We start from the raw sequence: 8,073 nt of genomic DNA, 5'->3' as shown, positions 1-8,073 counted from the left end.
CTTAAAAAATGTAGTTGAATTGATGATAGCATACATATTTGGGTTGAAACTCCTATCCAGTAGGCCAAATATATATATATATATTTACTATATAGCTGTTTCTTTGTGGTGAAAAATGCAAATAGATTTTTTGATGATCTATACTATTAGACTTAATTACACCTTATGACGTTCTTCTACAGTTTCTTCATGGTTCAGTGAGATGGACGTATGTTGGCCAAAGAGTCAGCTTGGTTGGACACGGTGCTTGGCCTGTGTGTTTCAGATCCTGAGGAGGAGCCTTTAGAGGTTTGGCAGATACTCTTCTGGCAGTCACAAGGAGGAAGCAGCTCGTGATACACCAGCTCCGAGAAACCAGAGGTGGAGCTGCGGGGGCTGCTGGGGCAGAGAGTTCCTCATCACTGCCGGGAAAACATAAATCTTGAAACTACATTCTTATAAATGTAATAAACAAATCGTGCAAATAAAAAGACCCATATAGTAACAGCACCAATGAGTTATGTTTACAAAATGGGGCTGAACAAACTGTTTTGATCCAACTAATATCTAAAAAAAAAACCTCATCACACACTCTACTTTACTGGATGTAAGAGGTCAGGTTGTCTCTCAGGACGGACCTGCAGGGTGGATGAAGAGGGCTTGTTCTGATTTCACCATGGCATAGTAGCAAAACAGATCCTAAACTCAAGGGGAGTTACAATTAAAATGACCCAAATCGAGAAAATGAACATGCACAGATAAATAGACAAAGACATGTAGGCTATCTGCTCACCCACACCCTGTGTAAATGCTGGCAGTGTTATCTGCAGGATCACCTCCAGAATTAATTGAGACTGACAAGTCAACAGTTGTGTTTCCAGGTGCTGTGTTTGTGTGCATTATATGTGTGTGAGACAGGGACAGACAAAGACATGTGAAACTGGATTGTGGCAACATAAATAAAAATGGTGTGTTTTTTTCCCCCTAATCCCAGCCTGCTGCACACCTTGACCACTCTCTCTTTGATCCAGCACAACACCGCTGTGAGCTGGGAAGAGTCTAATGAGAAACACGGATATCGGGAGAGCAACCTCCAGAACTTCACAGCACACGTATCAACCACCTGGAGGAGAAAGGAGAGTGGAGGGGTGGGAAAGACTGCATGGTGCCTTTTACCAGTCTTTACTTTAATGCTCCTGTGTGTGAGATTTAGAGGGATTTAGTGACATCAAGGGGTGAGGACTGCAGATTGCAACCAGCTGAAATTTCAGGTTAGAAATTCTTCAGTGTTCATTGTTTAAGAGGTTTTTATATGGGAGCTGAATTTTCTGCAGAAGGTGATTTAAACCAGAAGAAACACTGCATGAAGCTGTTTCATCTTACAAATACGTGTAATACGTCTACTGTGCGTTCACCTCTTTTGTTTGTCTTACAATTTTGGATGAGATATTTGGGAGGCCAATATTGGCTTTAAAATTAAATATTGGAGTTGTTCAACATACTGATTTCATGCCAATATGACAAACCAATATTTCATTTATTCATTTTTTGGCAAAGTGGACATGCACAAAAATCATGAGTTGAAGCATTTTTTAACAATAAATTAATATCAAGTATATTGAAAAGCAAAAAATCAAAGAAAATCAAAGAGACTTGATGTTCATTAAAATTTAGTGGGAACTAAAGGGTATATATCGATGTTGGTATCTGTAATTGGCCAAATGAATTGTTATGTATCGGCAAAAAATTCAATATCATGCATCCCTCGTCAACCAGCAGTCCAATCAGCTGTTCCTCATGGAGGGGCTGCTAACCACAGTAGCCAATGTGAAAACGAGAAAAAAAGGTTGGCCCTATCTAGAGCCAGTGGGTTTTTCGGTTGTTTTTTTTTTTTGTTTGTTTTTTTTTTCGATTACGTCAGTTCTGGGCTACTGTAACAGAAACACGAGAATTCTTCTTTCAGGTGATTATAAACTAAAGAAAACATACATACTATATTATATTGCATTTCTGCCAATATATACCCCTAAATCCTACACACTGGACCTTTAATTCACTTGGAGTATGAGCATGTCTGTTAAGTTACTTTGTAGAGAGCGCTCTCAGCTTTGAGCAGCAAAGGCCTCCAGGTCCCACTGTGGACTCCCCATGTCTCCTGGAGCCACGTTCGCCCCTCTGAGCTCAACTCCAGCCTGTCCAGGCACTGCCGCATCCTGACATCGCCTGGTCCGAGGCACCTCAGTGCCATCAGCACCTATGATAAAAACATCTGTGCCGTCAGAAAGCATTAAACAACCCTTGAATTTTTCAGCACAGCGTGTTGTGAATAAGCTGCCAGTTGAACCACTTCACTTTGTGCAGTTCTATGTACGACTTGGATATGCTCACAAATGCTAAACAGACGATATATTCAGCAGTGATTTAATAGAAGATGGTTGATAAGATATCTACATGCATTTTCATAATATAAAAATAAATACAAATATTTAAAAGAAACATGATAAAAACTTCCATAAAAATATTTTCTGCCTCAGGTCTCGTAAAGCACTTCACATTCCATCAGATAATTACTCAATCACATAGCTGCCAGTCAAATAACGAAGACGTCTAAAGACACTATAAAAACACCTTTCCAGTCACCTGAGGGGAATTATGATCAACGATCTTCCTTCTGCTGTCACTTTGTGCAAGAAAACCAAAATCTTAAGCTACCACCTTTATGTGCAGAGCAGTGATCCAGACAAAGTAAAGGAATGCTATTTGTAACAATCACAGATTATAGTGCCTCAGTGTGAAAAACCACCAAACAATTATTTCAGTCAAACTGTGGTGCATTAAACACCATGTTACGTATGCAAATGCACTTTCTTTTAATTTGGTGGTGTGTATATACACATTACTGCTGACTGGGTAACACTTATGAGAGAAAACGAGAGAAAAGATATATCAAAGCCTGTTGCACGTCGTTTTACACCAAGAACAAGTAGTTGAACCAGGAAACTGTAGCAAAACAGTGCAAACTGCCACATTTTCATTGCAAAAATGTGGCAACATTTGAAACATCTGAAAATGAGCAACATTAAAACAAATGTTTTAAAGGTTCAGAGTGTAGCATTAAGTAGCAGTGAGGTTGCAGAACTAAAATTTCTCCTACGCGCCAAGCCTGTAGGAGAACTACTGTGGCTGCCACAAAAATGTGAATAGCCCTAATTACTCTTTGGTTTGTCAATTCTGTAGAAACAACTTGACAGACTCCGTGGAGGGCACCCACTCAATGTGTAAGTTAAAAAAAATCATTCTGAAATTTAAAAATATTTTCATAATGATGAAAACTAGATACTATATCTGCCAAAAGATAACCCTAAATCCTACAAACGCACTACACACCCACACTATTAAAATATAAAGGAAAAGGGCACATTTTCCTAATGCACCTGTTTTTTGACATCCTTCGCTGGTCTTTAATCCAATGTCTATGATGTCATCACATGTTGCCACGAAGTATCGCCAGATAGAAGCAAATCGAAGCTAATTCATCACAGGTGGATGTGGCCACTTCCCGCAGAGTTCGGTCAAGTCTTGTGTGAAGGGGACTGTAATATTGGCTCACGCTTGTCCTCTGAGGAGAAGCAGTAAAGAGGATTAACACAAAGTAACAAGGTAACATTATTGTCATTTTTCTTTAAGAAGAAATTAAATTTTAAGGTGATCCTAAATCCTTTCACACACACAAAAAACACACCTGTGATGGTGTGAGCAATGTGGTCCTGCCGCAGACCAGCCTGCTGCAGTCCTGCAGAGATCTGCTTGTCCACAACACAATGATAAAATGAAAACTCCTTCAGAGCAACCATGGCAGCTTTTACCTGATGCTTTACTGTTGTGTAGAAATCAGACAGCAACTGACAGGCAAACATAGAGACACATAGATATTAAAATAAAACCACATAAGATGTATTTGTACATTGGTTTCTTCTTATTCATATGTTTGTGTATGAGTCATTTCATTTGTCCTTGTCGCTCACTCTGATCCAGGTTGTCCTCCTCCTGCTGTGACGTACAATAATCCTGGCAAATACTTGCTCTTTGAGGTAGGAGATCACTTCCTCCATCACCATGTTTACCAACACCTGGAGGACAAACAGAGACAGAATAAACAGAAAGATGACAGATGGGAGATATAAGAGCGACAACACAGCTCAGATAATAGGAAAAAAAAGGTAGAACACAGCAATACACTAATACATGATATCATACTTTTTCCTCATCACCCACTGGATGCACCTCTGTTTGACAGCGTCCTCTGAGTTTCTTCAAGGAGGACACCGCATCTAAAATGTTGGCCCACTGTGTCTGTTCCTGGAGTGATTCCATGGCCAGACACACTGGGGCACTGCAAGGGTGCTGCATGGAGACAGGAAATGCTGTGGGACAATCCCAGCATGCCAGTTTAGCCCCTGATTTACCTGAAGTTTGCAAAAGCACAGACATGCACATAAGTCTGTTTGTTAAATAGAACTACAGCAAAAATGACTGCTAATATGCAGTAAGCAGGAGCTGCAGCATGAGGGCAAACCTCTGATGTGTCGACACGTCATCCACTAACTCACGAGGCTCTTGTATTGAGGTGCAGATATGACAACCAGAAATCACCAGCTCTGTTTTACACCCCCAACCATTTTCAAATACCTGGAGCATTCAAAGCCACATACACCCACATACACACACACACAGATGCATAAAATGTGCAGATCAGGCTTCAGTAGAAGAGGCAGATGTAGGTCAGGCAGCAGATGGCTCCTGGATTTCTGTCTCTACCTGTTTGGAATCACGACTCTGGACTGTAAAACTGCTGGTGACCCGTAGGTGGCGATGTGTCCAGATCCCATCGAGGTATTGAGGCAAAGTGCCCTCCAGCACAGTCCCAGCATGTACAACAGCATCCTGGAGCACAAGGTCCAAGTCAGTTTAAAGGCACAGTCCACCCCCAAAAATCAAATATACATCTTTTCCTCTTTCCTGTAGCGCTATTTATCAGTTTAGATTGTTTTGGTGTGAGTTGGAGATATAGCTAATTTAGAGATATATGTAGAGATGACCAGGTTACTCAAGATAATCCACAGACCTAGGAACTATTTTCTTTCTACCAAACTATACCCATGCAGAGGGATCTACAGCTAGCTCACTGAGCACCACTGAGCCAGGTAACTTTACAGCTTACCTCAGGAGGATGCCATTAATCTTTACATCTCGTACTGTCACAAGCACGAATCTCTCGTTCATGAAGCATGTTTCCTCCTGCACAATGATACAGTTGGAAGGTGTAGGTCAGTAGAGAGAAAATAGTTCCAACATGAAATTGCTCACGGGTCATGATTTCTGGAGAGAGACATTGCTGTTCAATTTTTCAAATGTATTTTTTGGCGCTTCAAGCACCATAAGCTGAGTGCCATCTAGTTTTATTAAATTTGAAAGAAGGCAGACATCTCTACAGCCGATATCTCTGACACTCAGCACCTCACACCAAAACAAAATAGCATTACTGGTAAGGGATTAAATATGTGTTTTTGAGGGTGAACTGGTCTTTTGAAAAAGCTTTCTGTTTTAGCTTGTCATCTCTAAAAACATGCAGATATTTTAGATTATCTCACAGGATGCAGAATCAGGGGGCGGGGCTCATTGGGCTCCATATGTTTGTTCCTCATGTGGGTCAGTAGATACGAGCTGAGGTGACGTTGATATAGAGGAGCCAGCGTCTCCATGATGTCAGCAGTGTGCTCTGGTCGTTCAAAGAAAGGAAGGCCAGATTTCAGCAATTTAACACCAGCATGCAAACTAAAGTTTGGGCAAAACAATATAGGAAAATTCTGACTAAATGTGTGGCGTAATGAGGCCCCTACAATGTCATCACCTGCCCCAAACTGAACCCCTTACAGAGATTTTGTGTCAGTATCAGTCAGCTCCTCTCCACCACAATCACTAAAACATAGACTGTGGCCATACGTATGTTTTCCCAAAAAAATTTTTATCTATATAAATGTTGCCTCAAAAAACTGGTCAAAAACACAGTTTATGTGTCAAGCAGCAGGTATGTATTTGCAAGTTGAATCTGTGTGTGTGTGTGTGTGTGTGTGTGTGTGTGTGTCTGCATGTATTTGTGAGTGTTTGGTAAATAGTGGCATTCTCTGCCATTGAGCATAAACAACAAAAGGACAGAAAGGAAGTGGAATAAAATTGTACAGCCACAAAACAAGGGATATTTTAGCATAACAAATAGGACATAAATATAATATTAAAGCTCCAAAACTTCGACAGCCTTTTCCCAAACCAACAACATTTTCTTGACATCGTCTTTTATTATTTGAGAAGTTTATGTAAGGTGAGACTAAGTCATGAGAGAAAAATATGTGACTGATAAAAGTTAAATAAGCAGGACTCCCCAATTCTCCAAAATATTTTACCCTCATTTCGAGGCTTAACTGAGATGCACCTGCACTCTTTAGAGGTCAAATGACAGGTGAGATTCCCTCCCATCGTCTTTCATCAGTCTCTTTTCTCTTGTCTCATACTGCCCTGTTATAGCCTTATCAGTTGTAATAGTTTGTCCCCTTGTAATCACTTTTTCTCCTCCTCCTTCACTCAAATGTCATTTCATTGAAGTTGACTCAATAAAACTGATTAATGTTGATGGTCAATACTTGAGACAAACGTGGCAAAACAACAAGTAACCATGCCTATGACCTCATATTATGTGCAGCAGTGTTATACAGTGGAATCAGCGCGAGGGACTGTATACTAGAGAGTGAGGGCACTTCTCAGAGCTGAAATGAAGTGATGATTACAGTCACGACTGAACTGACACTGACTGAAGAAAAATGGGAGGATGGTGAAAGAGGAGAGAGGGAGGAATTTTAGTATTACATCCTCTCAGCACCCAGTACTCAGGGCACAAAATCCATTTTCTGAGCATGATGTGACTAATGTTAAGTGGCGCAATCCACAATCAGCTGTTATAACTGATCAAACTGATGACAGGGCTGTGCAGTCGACAGGGAAAATTGTGTGCCGCAACGAGAGGAACCACTTTCGAGAGCAATACTGTGAAGCTTTTAACTTCAACACTGTCATCACCTTCACTGTCTCTAAAACTCTTCATGTCAGAGGAGAGGGAGGTAACACTCAGCTGTCAGGATTATCGCAGCCGAGGAGGAGGACAGCAGGGAAAGAGGGGAGACAGCAGACAGAGAGAAACAGGGTGCAGAGAGCTCTACAAAACCATTACAGAAAATACATGCAGCACACGTGCAGAAGGAGCTGTCGTGGTGTGATGTGTTTCATCTCGGCTCAGCCAATGTGTGAAAGCCTACTGCTCAGGTGTGTGTCCAGTTCTGTTGCAGAAAGCGGGTCTGATGATGGAGGTTTGGACAACCACGCACGTTTAGTAGCATGCATGTCTATAAATGATAACCTTAATGAGACAGTGAAAGACAGCTTTGAAGACATGCTCACAGGTATCAGTATGCATGTGGGTTCTTGCCCTTTATCTCTTTTGAGGTCCAGTGTGTTGGATTTAGGGGAAGATATTGGCAAAAATGTATATGATAATCATAACCATGTTCTCATTTGTTCAGTATCACCTGAAATTGACATTGTGCTTTTGTTACCTTAAAACGTGTTGTTTATATCTAGAAACGGAGCAGATCCTCATCCATAGAGTCTGTTGTGTTGTTCTACAGTAGCCAAGAATAGACAAATCAAACACTGGCTCTAGACAGGGCCATTTGCTTTTTTCACATTTTTGTGTCAGCCACTGTATGTCTGCTACACACAGTAGATGAAAGAAAAATAATGTATTATCCACGCCAGTGATAGCAGTGGCCAGAGGCATTATATTTTCAAGTTGTCTGTCCATCCACTCGCCTGTCTGTCCGTCCCATTCTCGTGAACATGATATCTTTAGAATGACTCAAAGAGGATAATGTCAAATTTGTTACAAACGTCCCCTTAGACTAAACGATGAAGTTATTCGATTTTGCTGGTCCAAGGTCACAGTGACCTTGCAGAAAAAGTATGCTGTAGGCCTTCTTGTGAATG

General features: G+C 41.0%; 1 pseudogene; it reads right to left on the bottom strand.

Annotated features, from left to right (window-relative positions):
• Nucleotides 1-194: 194 nt before the first annotated feature.
• LOC148189943 (protein Niban 1-like) lies at nucleotides 195-6,513 on the bottom strand (annotated as a pseudogene).
• Nucleotides 6,514-8,073: the final 1,560 nt, after the last annotated feature.

Source organism: Plectropomus leopardus, chromosome 3 (assembly GCF_026936395.1).
Source record: "Plectropomus leopardus strain MGB_pleo_1.0 chromosome 3, ASM2693639v1, whole genome shotgun sequence".
Taxonomy (NCBI): Eukaryota; Metazoa; Chordata; class Actinopteri; order Perciformes; family Serranidae; genus Plectropomus; species Plectropomus leopardus.
The sequence above is the reverse complement of the archived record's forward strand: the minus strand, read 5'-3'. Positions and strand labels throughout refer to the sequence as shown.